The sequence below is a fragment of the Anomaloglossus baeobatrachus genome, unplaced genomic scaffold, assembly GCF_048569485.1.
Source record: "Anomaloglossus baeobatrachus isolate aAnoBae1 unplaced genomic scaffold, aAnoBae1.hap1 Scaffold_3851, whole genome shotgun sequence".
Taxonomy (NCBI): domain Eukaryota; kingdom Metazoa; phylum Chordata; class Amphibia; order Anura; family Aromobatidae; genus Anomaloglossus; species Anomaloglossus baeobatrachus.
In genome coordinates, this window is record NW_027443193.1 from 19,731 (window position 1) to 36,926 (window position 17,196).

General features: G+C 46.3%; 11 non-coding genes across 11 annotated transcripts; all 11 read left to right on the forward strand.

Moving 5' to 3' along the window:
* The first annotated feature begins 384 nt into the window (after nt 1-384).
* On the forward strand, nt 385-577 carry LOC142275713 (U2 spliceosomal RNA). The gene has a single exon (XR_012739332.1). It is a non-coding gene; the product is annotated as a U2 spliceosomal RNA (small nuclear RNA).
* A 1,388-nt stretch (nt 578-1,965) lies between these two features.
* Nucleotides 1,966-2,159, forward strand: LOC142275714 (U2 spliceosomal RNA). The gene has a single exon (XR_012739333.1). It is a non-coding gene; the product is annotated as a U2 spliceosomal RNA (small nuclear RNA).
* A 1,386-nt stretch (nt 2,160-3,545) lies between these two features.
* LOC142275712 (U2 spliceosomal RNA) lies at nt 3,546-3,737 on the forward strand. The gene has a single exon (XR_012739331.1). It is a non-coding gene; the product is annotated as a U2 spliceosomal RNA (small nuclear RNA).
* Nucleotides 3,738-5,129: 1,392 nt separating this feature from the next.
* Nucleotides 5,130-5,319, forward strand: LOC142275711 (U2 spliceosomal RNA). The gene has a single exon (XR_012739330.1). It is a non-coding gene; the product is annotated as a U2 spliceosomal RNA (small nuclear RNA).
* A 1,388-nt stretch (nt 5,320-6,707) lies between these two features.
* LOC142275691 (U2 spliceosomal RNA) lies at nt 6,708-6,898 on the forward strand. The gene has a single exon (XR_012739312.1). It is a non-coding gene; the product is annotated as a U2 spliceosomal RNA (small nuclear RNA).
* Nucleotides 6,899-8,285: 1,387 nt separating this feature from the next.
* On the forward strand, nt 8,286-8,476 carry LOC142275692 (U2 spliceosomal RNA). Its single transcript, XR_012739313.1, has one exon. It is a non-coding gene; the product is annotated as a U2 spliceosomal RNA (small nuclear RNA).
* Nucleotides 8,477-9,858: 1,382 nt separating this feature from the next.
* LOC142275693 (U2 spliceosomal RNA) lies at nt 9,859-10,049 on the forward strand. Its single transcript, XR_012739314.1, has one exon. It is a non-coding gene; the product is annotated as a U2 spliceosomal RNA (small nuclear RNA).
* A 1,387-nt stretch (nt 10,050-11,436) lies between these two features.
* On the forward strand, nt 11,437-11,627 carry LOC142275694 (U2 spliceosomal RNA). Its single transcript, XR_012739315.1, has one exon. It is a non-coding gene; the product is annotated as a U2 spliceosomal RNA (small nuclear RNA).
* A 1,387-nt stretch (nt 11,628-13,014) lies between these two features.
* LOC142275695 (U2 spliceosomal RNA) lies at nt 13,015-13,205 on the forward strand. The gene has a single exon (XR_012739316.1). It is a non-coding gene; the product is annotated as a U2 spliceosomal RNA (small nuclear RNA).
* A 1,387-nt stretch (nt 13,206-14,592) lies between these two features.
* Nucleotides 14,593-14,783, forward strand: LOC142275697 (U2 spliceosomal RNA). The gene has a single exon (XR_012739318.1). It is a non-coding gene; the product is annotated as a U2 spliceosomal RNA (small nuclear RNA).
* A 1,387-nt stretch (nt 14,784-16,170) lies between these two features.
* LOC142275699 (U2 spliceosomal RNA) lies at nt 16,171-16,361 on the forward strand. Its single transcript, XR_012739319.1, has one exon. It is a non-coding gene; the product is annotated as a U2 spliceosomal RNA (small nuclear RNA).
* Nucleotides 16,362-17,196: the final 835 nt, after the last annotated feature.

Sequence of the window (17,196 nt, forward strand, 5' to 3'; positions counted from 1 at the left end):
GGCTGGGAAGGAAAGGGAAAAGATTAGGGTTTGGGGATGATGAAAGGGCTTTCTACGGGTAAGGATGGCAAAGGGTGGCAGTGACGGAAAGTCAGGCAACCTGTCCTGTCCGTCTTTTTGTATCGTGAATTGGAAAGACTGCAAGGGGGAGGGGAGTTGCTTGCGCCCTAAAGGAGGAGTTATTCAGATTCATTGCAGTGGGCGGCGGCTGCAAAACGCACCATTCTTCTTGTTTTGGCTCTGCAAAGCAGCCTTTTCAAGGGTTGGCTTGGGTGACAAAATGTCTTGTGTAGGCGTGGGGTTTGTCTCCCTCTCGCTCTCTCTCCCTAAGATGTGTCCGGCATAGGCCAGGGTGCCACTCGAGGCCCAAACCCAATTCTGGTTATCGCTTCTCGGCCTTTTGGCTAAGATCAAGTGTAGTATCTGTTCTTATCAGTTTAATATCTGATACGTCCCCTATCTGGGGGACCATATATTAAATGGATTTTTAGAACAGGGGAGATGGAAAAAGAGCTTGCTCTGTCCACTCCACGCATTGACCTGGTATTGCAGTACCTCCAGGAACGGTGCACCCCTTCTTAACCCAGTTTCCAAAGCAGAACTCAATTCACCTGATTCATATTAGCCCGATTTAATGAATTGGAAGAAAGCATACGTCTTCATATGCACCTCAATTTGGCCCATTCACTTTTCACACTTCCTCCTTTTGTTTTTTATCTTTCACACTTTTGACTTTCTTTATTCATCCAAATAGCAAACACATCACCACTCAACCTGACCAACTCGGCTATGTCCCCGTGCTGCAGTTCTCTGTCTTATCTAGATCATTTGCAATTGAATGGAATTAGATCCCTTTTGGACAAAGTGGATTCACCTGCTGCTGCAGTGACCACAGAGTGTGATAACATCTAGAATTGGCATCTGGGTGCGATCTCTCCGCTTCCACTCCAAAGAAAGTTACCTGTTTATTCCTATCATGCATTGGTTTTTGGGGTTTTCTTTGAGTAATGATGATCTCTTTAGTAGTCTGTTGGCGCCCTCTCCTGGAGGAATAGTTTGCTTGCTCTTGGACATTCTAAAAGAGAGGTCATGATAGACATTGAGCTTCTGAGCTCAATTGGGGACAGTCATGGGTGATGAATGTTTGCAACCTACTGCGAAGCCTCATACCGCAATATAAGGAACGTCAAATACTAAGAAGAAAGGCGCCTATGAAAGAATTACTACTTTCAATAAGTACACTTAAACGGCTAATTGGGAATAGAAAAACTGTAAAAAGCCCTCTGAGAAAGCCCCCCTCTAACCTTTGATAGTAAGCTTTTCTGTAGTCTGCCTGTTGATGTATTTTCCGTTTGAACTGTGCACAACATGAAGAGACGGAACACTGGCGGCTTGTCACAATGCCCCCCGATGACATCACAATAGCGCTGCTGCCTAGAAAACAAGCTGCGCAGAAGAAGTTGTTCTTTGGGTGGGAGGGTGGGCTAGTGGAAGGAGGGGGCAATCTCTTTTTTTCCCGGTGTGGTAGGGGGATGACAGGAGAAGGGAAGCGGGTGGTGAGAAGGTACAGAGGGCAGGGTTTGGGGGCTGGGAAGGAAAGGGAAAAGATTAGGGTTTGGGGATGATGAAAGGGCTTTCTACGGGTAAGGATGGCAAAGGGTGGCAGTGACGGAAAGTCAGGCAACCTGTCCTGTCCGTCTTTTTGTATCGTGAATTGAAAGACCTGCAAGGGGGAGGGGAGTTGCTTGCGCCTAAAGGAGGAGTTATTCAGATTCATTGCAGTGGGCGGCGGCTGCAAACGCACCATTCTTCTTGTTTTGGCTCTGCAAAGCAGCCTTTTCAAGGTTGGCTTGGGTGACAAAATGTCTTGTGTAGGCGTGGGTTTGTCTCCCTCTCGCTCTCTCTCCCTAAGATGTGTCCGGCATAGGCCAGGGTGCCACTCCGAGGCCCAAACCAATTCTGGTTATCGCTTCTCGGCCTTTTGGCTAAGATCAAGTGTAGTATCTGTTCTTATCAGTTTAATATCTGATACGTCCCCTATCTGGGGGACCATATATTAAATGGATTTTAGAACAGGGAGATGGAAAAAAGAGCTTGCTCTGTCCACTCCACGGCATTGACCTGGTATTGCAGTACCTCCAGGAACGGTTGCACCCCTTCTTACCCAGTTTCCAAAAGCAGAACTCAATTCACCTGATTCATATTAGCCCGATTTAATGAATTGGAAGAAAGCATACGTCTTCATATGCACCTCAATTTGCCCCATTCACTTTTCACACTTGCCTCCTTTTGTTTTTTATCTTTCACACTTTTGACTTTCTTTATTCATCCAAATAGCAAACTCATCACCACTCAACCTGACCCACTCGGCTATGTCCCCGTGCTGCAGTTCTCTGTCTTATCTAGATCATTTGCAATTGAATGGAATAGATCCCTTTTGGACAAAGTGGATTCACCTGCTGCTGCAGTGACCACAGGTGTGATAACATCTAGAATTGGCATCTGGTGCGATCTCTCCGCTTCCACTCCAAAGAAAGTTACCTGTTTATTCCTATCATGCATTGGTTTTTGGGTTTTCTTTGAGTAATGATGATCTCTTTAGTAGTCTGTTGGCGCCCTCTCCTGGAGGAATAGTTTGCTTGCTCTTGGACATTCTAAAAGAGAGGTCATGGTAGACATTGAGCTTCTGAGCTCAATTGGGGACAGTCATGGGTGATGAATGTTTGCAACCTACTGCGAAGCCTCATACCGCAATATAAGGAACGTCAATACTAAGAAAGGGCGGCCTATGAAAGAATTACTACTTTCAATAAGTACACTTAAACGGCTAATTGGGAATAGAAAAACTGTAAAAAAGCCCTCTGAGAAAGCCCCCCTCTAACCTTTGATAGTAAGCTTTTCTGTAGTCTGCCTGTTGATGTATTTTCCGTTTGAACTGTGCACACATGAAGAGACGGAACACTGGCGGCTTGTCACAATGCCCCCCGATGACATCACAATAGCGCTGCTGCCTAGAAAACAAGCTGCGCAGAAGAAGTTGTTCTTTGGGTGGGAGGGTGGGCTAGTGGAAGGAGGGGGCAATCTCTTTTTTTCCCGGGTGGTAGGGGGATGACAGGAGAAGGGAAGCGGGTGGTGAGAAAGGTACAGAGGGCAGGGTTTGGGGGCTGGGAAGGAAAGGGAAAAGATTAGGGTTTGGGGATGATGAAAGGGCTTTCTACGGGTAAGGATGGCAAAGGGTGGCAGTGACGGAAAGTCAGGCAACCTGTCCTGTCCGTCTTTTTGTATCGTGAATTGGAAAGACTGCAAGGGGGAGGGGAGTTGCTTGCGCCCTAAAGGAGGAGTTATTCAGATTCAATGCAGTGGGCGGCGGCTGCAAAACGCACCATTCTTCTTGTTTGGCTCTGCAAAGCAGCCTTTTCAAGGGTTGGCTTGGGTGGACAAAATGTCTTGTGTAGGCGTGGGTTTGTCTCCCTCTCGCTCTCTCTCCCTAAGATGTGTCCGGCATAGGCCAGGGTGCCACTCGAGGCCCAAACCAATTTCTGGTTATCGCTTCTCGGCCTTTTGGCTAAGATCAAGTGTAGTATCTGTTCTTATCAGTTTTAATATCTGATACGTCCCCTATCTGGGGACCATATATTAAATGGATTTTTAGAACAGGGAGATGGAAAAAGAGCTTGCTCTGTCCACTCCACGCATTGACCTGGTATTGCAGTACCTCCAGGAACGGTGCACCCCTTCTTAACCCAGTTTCAAAAGCAGAACTCAATTCACCTGATTCATATTAGCCCGATTTAATGAATTGGAAGAAAGCATACGTCTTCATATGCACCTCAATTTGGCCCCATTCACTTTTCACACTTCCTCCTTTTGTTTTTTATCTTTCACACTTTTGACTTTCTTTATTCATCCAAATAGCAAACTCATCACCACTCAACCTGACCAACTCGGCTATGTCCCCGTGCTGGCAGTTCTCTGTCTTATCTAGATCATTTGCAATTGAATGGAATAGATCCCTTTTGGACAAAGTGGATTCACCTGCTGCTGCAGTGACCACAGGTGTGATAACATCTAGAATTGGCATCTGGTGCGATCTCTCCGCTTCCACTCCAAAGGAAAGTTACCTGTTTATTCCTATCATGCATTGGTTTTTGGGGTTTTCCTTTGAGTAATGATGATCTCTTTAGTAGTCTGTTGGCGCCCTCTCCTGGAGGAATAGTTTGCTTGCTCTTGGACATTCTAAAAGAGAGGTCATGATAGACAATTGAGCTTCTGAGCTCAATTGGGACAGTCATGGGTGATGAATGTTTGCAACCTACTGCGAAGCCTCATACCGCAATATAAGGAACCGTCAAATACTAAGAAAGGGCGGCCTATGAAAGAATTACTACTTTCAATAAGTACACTTAAACGGCTAATTGGGAATAGAAAAACTGTAAAAAGCCCTCTGAGAAAGCCCCCCTCTAACCTTTGATAGTAAGCTTTTCTGTAGTCTGCCTGTTGATGTATTTTCCGTTTGAACTGTGCACAACATGAAGAGACGGAACACTGGCGGCTTGTCACAATGCCCCCCGATGACATCACAATAGCGCTGCTGCCTAGAAAACAAGCTGCGCAGAAGAAGTTGTTCTTTGGGGTGGGAGGGTGGGCTAGTGGAAGGAGGGGGCAATCTCTTTTTTTCCCGGGGTGGTAGGGGGATGACAGGAGAAGGGAAGCGGGTGGTGAGAAAGGTACAGAGGGCAGGGTTTGGGGGCTGGGAAGGAAAGGGAAAAGATTAGGGTTTGGGGATGATGAAAGGGCTTTCTACGGGTAAGGATGGCAAAGGGTGGCAGTGACGGAAAGTCAGGCAACCTGTCCTGTCCGTCTTTTTGTATCGTGAATTGGAAAGACTGCAAGGGGGAGGGAGTTGCTTGCGCCCTAAGGAGGAGTTATTCAGATTCATTGCAGTGGGCGGCGGCTGCAAAACGCACCATTCTTCTTGTTTTGGCTCTGCAAAGCAGCCTTTTCAAGGGTTGGCTTGGGTGACAAAATGTCTTGTGTAGGCGTGGGTTTGTCTCCCTCTCGCTCTCTCTCCCTAAGATGTGTCCGGCATAGGCCAGGGTGCCCACTCGAGGCCCAAACCAATTCTGGTTATCGCTTCTCGGCCTTTTGGCTAAGATCAAGTGTAGTATCTGTTCTTATCAGTTTAATATCTGATACGTCCCCTATCTGGGGACCATATATTAAATGGATTTTTAGAAAGGGAGATGGAAAAAGAGCTTGCTCTGTCCACTCCACGCATTGACCTGGTATTGCAGTACCTCCAGGAACGGTGCACCCCTTCTTAACCCAGTTTCCAAAAGCAGAACTCAATTCACCTGATTCATATTAGCCCGATTTAATGAATTGGAAGAAAGCATACGTCTTCATATGCACCTCAATTTGGCCCATTCACTTTTCACACTTCCTCCTTTTGTTTTTTATCTTTCACACTTTTGACTTTCTTTATTCATCCAAATAGCAAACTCATCACCACTCAACCTGACCAACTCGGCTATGTCCCCGTGCTGCAGTTCTCTGTCTTATCTAGATCATTTGCAATTGAATGGAATAGATCCCTTTTGGACAAAGTGGATTCACCTGCTGCTGCAGTGACCACAGGTGTGATAACATCTAGAATTGGCATCTGGTGCGATCTCTCCGCTTCCACTCCAAAGAAAGTTACCTGTTTATTCCTATCATGCATTGGTTTTTGGGGTTTTCTTTGAGTAATGATGATCTCTTTAGTAGTCTGTTGGCGCCCTCTCCTGGAGGAATAGTTTGCTTGCTCTTGGACATTCTAAAAGAGAGGTCATGATAGACATTGAGCTTCTGAGCTCAATTGGGGACAGTCATGGGTGATGAATGTTTGCAACCTACTGCGAAGCCTCATACCGCAATATAAGGAACGTCAAATACTAAGAAAGGGCGGCCTATGAAAGAATTACTACTTTCAATAAGTACACTTAAACGGCTAATTGGGAATAGAAAAACTTGTAAAAAGCCCTCTGAGAAAGCCCCCCTCTAACCTTTGATAGTAAGCTTTTCTGTAGTCTGCCTGTTGATGTATTTTCCGTTTGAACTGTGCACAACATGAAGAGACGGAACACTGGCGGCTTGTCACAATGCCCCCCGATGACATCACAATAGCGCTGCTGCCTAGAAAACAAGCTGCGCAGAAGAAGTTGTTCTTTGGGTGGGAGGGTGGGCTAGTGGAAGGAGGGGGCAATCTCTTTTTTTCCCGGGTGGTAGGGGGATGACAGGAGAAGGGAAGCGGGTGGTGAGAAAGGTACAGAGGGCAGGGTTTGGGGGCTGGGAAGGAAAGGGAAAAGATTAGGGTTTGGGGATGATGAAAGGGCTTTCTACGGGTAAGGATGGCAAAGGGTGGCAGTGACGGAAAGTCAGGCAACCTGTCCTGTCCGTCTTTTTGTATCGTGAATTGGAAAGACTGCAAGGGGGAGGGGAGTTGCTTGCGCCCTAAAGGAGGAGTTATTCAGATTCATTGCAGTGGGCGGCGGCTGCAAAACGCACCATTCTTCTTGTTTTGGCTCTGCAAAGCAGCCTTTTCAAGGGTTGGCTTGGGTGACAAAATGTCTTGTGTAGGCGTGGGTTTGTCTCCCTCTCGCTCTCTCTCCCTAAGATGTGTCCGGCATAGGCCAGGGTGCCACTCGAGGCCCAAACCAATTCTGGTTATCGCTTCTCGGCCTTTTGGCTAAGATCAAGTGTAGTATCTGTTCTTATCAGTTTAATATCTGATACGTCCCCTATCTGGGGACCATATATTAAATGGATTTTTAGAACAGGGAGATGGAAAAAGAGCTTGCTCTGTCCACTCCACGCATTGACCTGGTATTGCAGTACCTCCAGGAACGGTGCACCCCTTCTTAACCCAGTTTCCAAAAGCAGAACTCAATTCACCTGATTCATATTAGCCCGATTTAATGAATTGGAAGAAAGCATACGTCTTCATATGCACCTCAATTTGGCCCATTCACTTTTCACACTTCCTCCTTTTGTTTTTTATCTTTCACACTTTTGACTTTCTTTATTCATCCAAATAGCAAACTCATCACCACTCAACCTGACCAACTCGGCTATGTCCCCGAGCTGCAGTTCTCTGTCTTATCTAGATCATTTGCAATTGAATGGAATAGATCCCTTTTGGACAAAGTGGATTCACCTGCTGCTGCAGTGACCACAGGTGTGATAACATCTAGAATTGGCATCTGGTGCGATCTCTCCGCTTCCACTCCAAAGAAAGTTACCTGTTTATTCCTATCATGCATTGGTTTTTGGGGTTTTCTTTGAGTAATGATGATCTCTTTAGTAGTCTGTTGGCGCCCTCTCCTGGAGGAATAGTTTGCTTGCTCTTGGACATTCTAAAAGAGAGGTCATGATAGACATTGAGCTTCTGAGCTCAATTGGGGACAGTCATGGGTGATGAATGTTTGCAACCTACTGCGAAGCCTCATACCGCAATATAAGGAACGTCAAATACTAAGAAAGGGCGGCCTATGAAAGAATTACTACTTTCAATAAGTACACTTAAACGGCTAATTGGGAATAGAAAAACTGTAAAAAGCCCTCTGAGAAAGCCCCCCTCTAACCTTTGATAGTAAGCTTTTCTGTAGTCTGCCTGTTGATGTATTTTCCGTTTGAACTGTGCACAACATGAAGAGACGGAACACTGGCGGCTTGTCACAATGCCCCCCGATGACATCACAATAGCGCTGCTGCCTAGAAAACAAGCTGCGCAGAAGAAGTTGTTCTTTGGGTGGGAGGGTGGGCTAGTGGAAGGAGGGGGCAATCTCTTTTTTTCCCGGGTGGTAGGGGGATGACAGGAGAAGGGAAGCGGGTGGTGAGAAAGGTACAGAGGGCAGGGTTTGGGGGCTGGGAAGGAAAGGGAAAAGATTAGGGTTTGGGGATGATGAAAGGGCTTTCTACGGGTAAGGATGGCAAAGGGTGGCAGTGACGGAAAGTCAGGCAACCTGTCCTGTCCGTCTTTTTGTATCGTGAATTGGAAAGACTGCAAGGGGGAGGGGAGTTGCTTGCGCCCTAAAGGAGGAGTTATTCAGATTCATTGCAGTGGGCGGCGGCTGCAAAACGCACCATTCTTCTTGTTTTGGCTCTGCAAAGCAGCCTTTTCAAGGGTTGGCTTGGGTGACAAAATGTCTTGTGTAGGCGTGGGTTTGTCTCCCTCTCGCTCTCTCTCCCTAAGATGTGTCCGGCATAGGCCAGGGTGCCACTCGAGGCCCAAACCAATTCTGGTTATCGCTTCTCGGCCTTTTGGCTAAGATCAAGTGTAGTATCTGTTCTTATCAGTTTAATATCTGATACGTCCCCTATCTGGGGACCATATATTAAATGGATTTTTAGAACAGGGAGATGGAAAAAGAGCTTGCTCTGTCCACTCCACGCATTGACCTGGTATTGCAGTACCTCCAGGAACGGTGCACCCCTTCTTAACCCAGTTTCCAAAAGCAGAACTCAATTCACCTGATTCATATTAGCCCGATTTAATGAATTGGAAGAAAGCATACGTCTTCATATGCACCTCAATTTGGCCCATTCACTTTTCACACTTCCTCCTTTTGTTTTTTATCTTTCACACTTTTGACTTTCTTTATTCATCCAAATAGCAAACTCATCTCAACCTGACCAACTCGGCTATGTCCCCGTGCTGCAGTTCTCTGTCTTATCTAGATCATTTGCAATTGAATGGAATAGATCCCTTTTGGACAAAGTGGATTCACCTGCTGCTGCAGTGACCACAGGTGTGATAACATCTAGAATTGGCATCTGGTGCGATCTCTCCGCTTCCACTCCAAAGAAAGTTACCTGTTTATTCCTATCATGCATTGGTTTTTGGGGTTTTCTTTGAGTAATGATGATCTCTTTAGTAGTCTGTTGGCGCCCTCTCCTGGAGGAATAGTTTGCTTGCTCTTGGACATTCTAAAAGAGAGGTCATGATAGACATTGAGCTTCTGAGCTCAATTGGGGACAGTCATGGGTGATGAATGTTTGCAACCTACTGCGAAGCCTCATACCGCAATATAAGGAACGTCAAATACTAAGAAAGGGCGGCCTATGAAAGAATTACTACTTTCAATAAGTACACTTAAACGACTAATTGGGAATAGAAAAACTGTAAAAAGCCCTCTGAGAAAGCCCCCCTCTAACCTTTGATAGTAAGCTTTTCTGTAGTCTGCCTGTTGATGTATTTTCCGTTTGAACTGTGCACAACATGAAGAGACGGAACACTGGCGGCTTGTCACAATGCCCCCCGATGACATCACAATAGCGCTGCTGCCTAGAAAACAAGCTGCGCAGAAGAAGTTGTTCTTTGGGTGGGAGGGTGGGCTAGTGGAAGGAGGGGGCAATCTCTTTTTTTCCCGGGTGGTAGGGGGATGACAGGAGAAGGGAAGCGGGTGGTGAGAAAGGTACAGAGGGCAGGGTTTGGGGGCTGGGAAGGAAAGGGAAAAGATTAGGGTTTGGGGATGATGAAAGGGCTTTCTACGGGTAAGGATGGCAAAGGGTGGCAGTGACGGAAAGTCAGGCAACCTGTCCTGTCCGTCTTTTTGTATCGTGAATTGGAAAGACTGCAAGGGGGAGGGGAGTTGCTTGCGCCCTAAAGGAGGAGTTATTCAGATTCATTGCAGTGGGCGGCGGCTGCAAAACGCACCATTCTTCTTGTTTTGGCTCTGCAAAGCAGCCTTTTCAAGGGTTGGCTTGGGTGACAAAATGTCTTGTGTAGGCGTGGGTTTGTCTCCCTCTCGCTCTCTCTCCCTAAGATGTGTCCGGCATAGGCCAGGGTGCCACTCGAGGCCCAAACCAATTCTGGTTATCGCTTCTCGGCCTTTTGGCTAAGATCAAGTGTAGTATCTGTTCTTATCAGTTTAATATCTGATACGTCCCCTATCTGGGGACCATATATTAAATGGATTTTTAGAACAGGGAGATGGAAAAAGAGCTTGCTCTGTCCACTCCACGCATTGACCTGGTATTGCAGTACCTCCAGGAACGGTGCACCCCTTCTTAACCCAGTTTCCAAAAGCAGAACTCAATTCACCTGATTCATATTAGCCCGATTTAATGAATTGGAAGAAAGCATACGTCTTCATATGCACCTCAATTTGGCCCATTCACTTTTCACACTTCCTCCTTTTGTTTTTTATCTTTCACACTTTTGACTTTCTTTATTCATCCAAATAGCAAACTCATCACCACTCAACCTGACCAACTCGGCTATGTCCCCGTGCTGCAGTTCTCTGTCTTATCTAGATCATTTGCAATTGAATGGAATAGATCCCTTTTGGACAAAGTGGATTCACCTGCTGCTGCAGTGACCACAGGTGTGATAACATCTAGAATTGGCATCTGGTGCGATCTCTCCGCTTCCACTCCAAAGAAAGTTACCTGTTTATTCCTATCATGCATTGGTTTTTGGGGTTTTCTTTGAGTAATGATGATCTCTTTAGTAGTCTGTTGGCGCCCTCTCCTGGAGGAATAGTTTGCTTGCTCTTGGACATTCTAAAAGAGAGGTCATGATAGACATTGAGCTTCTGAGCTCAATTGGGGACAGTCATGGGTGATGAATGTTTGCAACCTACTGCGAAGCCTCATACCGCAATATAAGGAACGTCAAATACTAAGAAAGGGCGGCCTATGAAAGAATTACTACTTTCAATAAGTACACTTAAACGGCTAATTGGGAATAGAAAAACTGTAAAAAGCCCTCTGAGAAAGCCCCCCTCTAACCTTTGATAGTAAGCTTTTCTGTAGTCTGCCTGTTGATGTATTTTCCGTTTGAACTGTGCACAACATGAAGAGACGGAACACTGGCGGCTTGTCACAATGCCCCCCGATGACATCACAATAGCGCTGCTGCCTAGAAAACAAGCTGCGCAGAAGAAGTTGTTCTTTGGGTGGGAGGGTGGGCTAGTGGAAGGAGGGGGCAATCTCTTTTTTTCCCGGGTGGTAGGGGGATGACAGGAGAAGGGAAGCGGGTGGTGAGAAAGGTACAGAGGGCAGGGTTTGGGGGCTGGGAAGGAAAGGGAAAAGATTAGGGTTTGGGGATGATGAAAGGGCTTTCTACGGGTAAGGATGGCAAAGGGTGGCAGTGACGGAAAGTCAGGCAACCTGTCCTGTCCGTCTTTTTGTATCGTGAATTGGAAAGACTGCAAGGGGGAGGGGAGTTGCTTGCGCCCTAAAGGAGGAGTTATTCAGATTCATTGCAGTGGGCGGCGGCTGCAAAACGCACCATTCTTCTTGTTTTGGCTCTGCAAAGCAGCCTTTTCAAGGGTTGGCTTGGGTGACAAAATGTCTTGTGTAGGCGTGGGTTTGTCTCCCTCTCGCTCTCTCTCCCTAAGATGTGTCCGGCATAGGCCAGGGTGCCACTCGAGGCCCAAACCAATTCTGGTTATCGCTTCTCGGCCTTTTGGCTAAGATCAAGTGTAGTATCTGTTCTTATCAGTTTAATATCTGATACGTCCCCTATCTGGGGACCATATATTAAATGGATTTTTAGAACAGGGAGATGGAAAAAGAGCTTGCTCTGTCCACTCCACGCATTGACCTGGTATTGCAGTACCTCCAGGAACGGTGCACCCCTTCTTAACCCAGTTTCCAAAAGCAGAACTCAATTCACCTGATTCATATTAGCCCGATTTAATGAATTGGAAGAAAGCATACGTCTTCATATGCACCTCAATTTGGCCCATTCACTTTTCACACTTCCTCCTTTTGTTTTTTATCTTTCACACTTTTGACTTTCTTTATTCATCCAAATAGCAAACTCATCACCACTCAACCTGACCAACTCGGCTATGTCCCCGTGCTGCAGTTCTCTGTCTTATCTAGATCATTTGCAATTGAATGGAATAGATCCCTTTTGGACAAAGTGGATTCACCTGCTGCTGCAGTGACCACAGGTGTGATAACATCTAGAATTGGCATCTGGTGCGATCTCTCCGCTTCCACTCCAAAGAAAGTTACCTGTTTATTCCTATCATGCATTGGTTTTTGGGGTTTTCTTTGAGTAATGATGATCTCTTTAGTAGTCTGTTGGCGCCCTCTCCTGGAGGAATAGTTTGCTTGCTCTTGGACATTCTAAAAGAGAGGTCATGATAGACATTGAGCTTCTGAGCTCAATTGGGGACAGTCATGGGTGATGAATGTTTGCAACCTACTGCGAAGCCTCATACCGCAATATAAGGAACGTCAAATACTAAGAAAGGGCGGCCTATGAAAGAATTACTACTTTCAATAAGTACACTTAAACGGCTAATTGGGAATAGAAAAACTGTAAAAAGCCCTCTGAGAAAGCCCCCCTCTAACCTTTGATAGTAAGCTTTTCTGTAGTCTGCCTGTTGATGTATTTTCCGTTTGAACTGTGCACAACATGAAGAGACGGAACACTGGCGGCTTGTCACAATGCCCCCCGATGACATCACAATAGCGCTGCTGCCTAGAAAACAAGCTGCGCAGAAGAAGTTGTTCTTTGGGTGGGAGGGTGGGCTAGTGGAAGGAGGGGGCAATCTCTTTTTTTCCCGGGTGGTAGGGGGATGACAGGAGAAGGGAAGCGGGTGGTGAGAAAGGTACAGAGGGCAGGGTTTGGGGGCTGGGAAGGAAAGGGAAAAGATTAGGGTTTGGGGATGATGAAAGGGCTTTCTACGGGTAAGGATGGCAAAGGGTGGCAGTGACGGAAAGTCAGGCAACCTGTCCTGTCCGTCTTTTTGTATCGTGAATTGGAAAGACTGCAAGGGGGAGGGGAGTTGCTTGCGCCCTAAAGGAGGAGTTATTCAGATTCATTGCAGTGGGCGGCGGCTGCAAAACGCACCATTCTTCTTGTTTTGGCTCTGCAAAGCAGCCTTTTCAAGGGTTGGCTTGGGTGACAAAATGTCTTGTGTAGGCGTGGGTTTGTCTCCCTCTCGCTCTCTCTCCCTAAGATGTGTCCGGCATAGGCCAGGGTGCCACTCGAGGCCCAAACCAATTCTGGTTATCGCTTCTCGGCCTTTTGGCTAAGATCAAGTGTAGTATCTGTTCTTATCAGTTTAATATCTGATACGTCCCCTATCTGGGGACCATATATTAAATGGATTTTTAGAACAGGGAGATGGAAAAAGAGCTTGCTCTGTCCACTCCACGCATTGACCTGGTATTGCAGTACCTCCAGGAACGGTGCACCCCTTCTTAACCCAGTTTCCAAAAGCAGAACTCAATTCACCTGATTCATATTAGCCCGATTTAATGAATTGGAAGAAAGCATACGTCTTCATATGCACCTCAATTTGGCCCATTCACTTTTCACACTTCCTCCTTTTGTTTTTTATCTTTCACACTTTTGACTTTCTTTATTCATCCAAATAGCAAACTCATCACCACTCAACCTGACCAACTCGGCTATGTCCCCGTGCTGCAGTTCTCTGTCTTATCTAGATCATTTGCAATTGAATGGAATAGATCCCTTTTGGACAAAGTGGATTCACCTGCTGCTGCAGTGACCACAGGTGTGATAACATCTAGAATTGGCATCTGGTGCGATCTCTCCGCTTCCACTCCAAAGAAAGTTACCTGTTTATTCCTATCATGCATTGGTTTTTGGGGTTTTCTTTGAGTAATGATGATCTCTTTAGTAGTCTGTTGGCGCCCTCTCCTGGAGGAATAGTTTGCTTGCTCTTGGACATTCTAAAAGAGAGGTCATGATAGACATTGAGCTTCTGAGCTCAATTGGGGACAGTCATGGGTGATGAATGTTTGCAACCTACTGCGAAGCCTCATACCGCAATATAAGGAACGTCAAATACTAAGAAAGGGCGGCCTATGAAAGAATTACTACTTTCAATAAGTACACTTAAACGGCTAATTGGGAATAGAAAAACTGTAAAAAGCCCTCTGAGAAAGCCCCCCTCTAACCTTTGATAGTAAGCTTTTCTGTAGTCTGCCTGTTGATGTATTTTCCGTTTGAACTGTGCACAACATGAAGAGACGGAACACTGGCGGCTTGTCACAATGCCCCCCGATGACATCACAATAGCGCTGCTGCCTAGAAAACAAGCTGCGCAGAAGAAGTTGTTCTTTGGGTGGGAGGGTGGGCTAGTGGAAGGAGGGGGCAATCTCTTTTTTTCCCGGGTGGTAGGGGGATGACAGGAGAAGGGAAGCGGGTGGTGAGAAAGGTACAGAGGGCAGGGTTTGGGGGCTGGGAAGGAAAGGGAAAAGATTAGGGTTTGGGGATGATGAAAGGGCTTTCTACGGGTAAGGATGGCAAAGGGTGGCAGTGACGGAAAGTCAGGCAACCTGTCCTGTCCGTCTTTTTGTATCGTGAATTGGAAAGACTGCAAGGGGGAGGGGAGTTGCTTGCGCCCTAAAGGAGGAGTTATTCAGATTCATTGCAGTGGGCGGCGGCTGCAAAACGCACCATTCTTCTTGTTTTGGCTCTGCAAAGCAGCCTTTTCAAGGGTTGGCTTGGGTGACAAAATGTCTTGTGTAGGCGTGGGTTTGTCTCCCTCTCGCTCTCTCTCCCTAAGATGTGTCCGGCATAGGCCAGGGTGCCACTCGAGGCCCAAACCAATTCTGGTTATCGCTTCTCGGCCTTTTGGCTAAGATCAAGTGTAGTATCTGTTCTTATCAGTTTAATATCTGATACGTCCCCTATCTGGGGACCATATATTAAATGGATTTTTAGAACAGGGAGATGGAAAAAGAGCTTGCTCTGTCCACTCCACGCATTGACCTGGTATTGCAGTACCTCCAGGAACGGTGCACCCCTTCTTAACCCAGTTTCCAAAAGCAGAACTCAATTCACCTGATTCATATTAGCCCGATTTAATGAATTGGAAGAAAGCATACGTCTTCATATGCACCTCAATTTGGCCCATTCACTTTTCACACTTCCTCCTTTTGTTTTTTATCTTTCACACTTTTGACTTTCTTTATTCATCCAAATAGCAAACTCATCACCACTCAACCTGACCAACTCGGCTATGTCCCCGTGCTGCAGTTCTCTGTCTTATCTAGATCATTTGCAATTGAATGGAATAGATCCCTTTTGGACAAAGTGGATTCACCTGCTGCTGCAGTGACCACAGGTGTGATAACATCTAGAATTGGCATCTGGTGCGATCTCTCCGCTTCCACTCCAAAGAAAGTTACCTGTTTATTCCTATCATGCATTGGTTTTTGGGGTTTTCTTTGAGTAATGATGATCTCTTTAGTAGTCTGTTGGCGCCCTCTCCTGGAGGAATAGTTTGCTTGCTCTTGGACATTCTAAAAGAGAGGTCATGATAGACATTGAGCTTCTGAGCTCAATTGGGGACAGTCATGGGTGATGAATGTTTGCAACCTACTGCGAAGCCTCATACCGCAATATAAGGAACGTCAAATACTAAGAAAGGGCGGCCTATGAAAGAATTACTACTTTCAATAAGTACACTTAAACGGCTAATTGGGAATAGAAAAACTGTAAAAAGCCCTCTGAGAAAGCCCCCCTCTAACCTTTGATAGTAAGCTTTTCTGTAGTCTGCCTGTTGATGTATTTTCCGTTTGAACTGTGCACAACATGAAGAGACGGAACACTGGCGGCTTGTCACAATGCCCCCCGATGACATCACAATAGCGCTGCTGCCTAGAAAACAAGCTGCGCAGAAGAAGTTGTTCTTTGGGTGGGAGGGTGGGCTAGTGGAAGGGGGGGGCAATCTCTTTTTTTCCCGGGTGGTAGGGGGATGACAGGAGAAGGGAAGCGGGTGGTGAGAAAGGTACAGAGGGCAGGGTTTGGGGGCTGGGAAGGAAAGGGAAAAGATTAGGGTTTGGGGATGATGAAAGGGCTTTCTACGGGTAAGGATGGCAAAGGGTGGCAGTGACGGAAAGTCAGGCAACCTGTCCTGTCCGTCTTTTTGTATCGTGAATTGGAAAGACTGCAAGGGGGAGGGGAGTTGCTTGCGCCCTAAAGGAGGAGTTATTCAGATTCATTGCAGTGGGCGGCGGCTGCAAAACGCACCATTCTTCTTGTTTTGGCTCTGCAAAGCAGCCTTTTCAAGGGTTGGCTTGGGTGACAAAATGTCTTGTGTAGGCGTGGGTTTGTCTCCCTCTCGCTCTCTCTCCCTAAGATGTGTCCGGCATAGGCCAGGGTGCCACTCGAGGCCCAAACCAATTCTGGTTATCGCTTCTCGGCCTTTTGGCTAAGATCAAGTGTAGTATCTGTTCTTATCAGTTTAATATCTGATACGTCCCCTATCTGGGGACCATATATTAAATGGATTTTTAGAACAGGGAGATGGAAAAAGAGCTTGCTCTGTCCACTCCACGCATTGACCTGGTATTGCAGTACCTCCAGGAACGGTGCACCCCTTCTTAACCCAGTTTCCAAAAGCAGAACTCAATTCACCTGATTCATATTAGCCCGATTTAATGAATTGGAAGAAAGCATACGTCTTCATATGCACCTCAATTTGGCCCATTCACTTTTCACACTTCCTCCTTTTGTTTTTTATCTTTCACACTTTTGACTTTCTTTATTCATCCAAATAGCAAACTCATCACCACTCAACCTGACCAACTCGGCTATGTCCCCGTGCTGCAGTTCTCTGTCTTATCTAGATCATTTGCAATTGAATGGAATAGATCCCTTTTGGACAAAGTGGATTCACCTGCTGCTGCAGTGACCACAGGTGTGATAACATCTAGAATTGGCATCTGGTGCGATCTCTCCGCTTCCACTCCAAAGAAAGTTACCTGTTTATTCCTATCATGCATTGGTTTTTGGGGTTTTCTTTGAGTAATGATGATCTCTTTAGTAGTCTGTTGGCGCCCTCTCCTGGAGGAATAGTTTGCTTGCTCTTGGACATTCTAAAAGAGAGGTCATGATAGACATTGAGCTTCTGAGCTCAATTGGGGACAGTCATGGGTGATGAATGTTTGCAACCTACTGCGAAGCCTCATACCGCAATATAAGGAACGTCAAATACTAAGAAAGGGCGGCCTATGAAAGAATTACTACTTTCAATAAGTACACTTAAACGGCTAATTGGGAATAGAAAAACTGTAAAAAGCCCTCTGAGAAAGCCCCCCTCTAACCTTTGATAGTAAGCTTTTCTGTAGTCTGCCTGTTGATGTATTTTCCGTTTGAACTGTGCACAACATGAAGAGACGGAACACTGGCGGCTTGTCACAATGCCCCCCGATGAC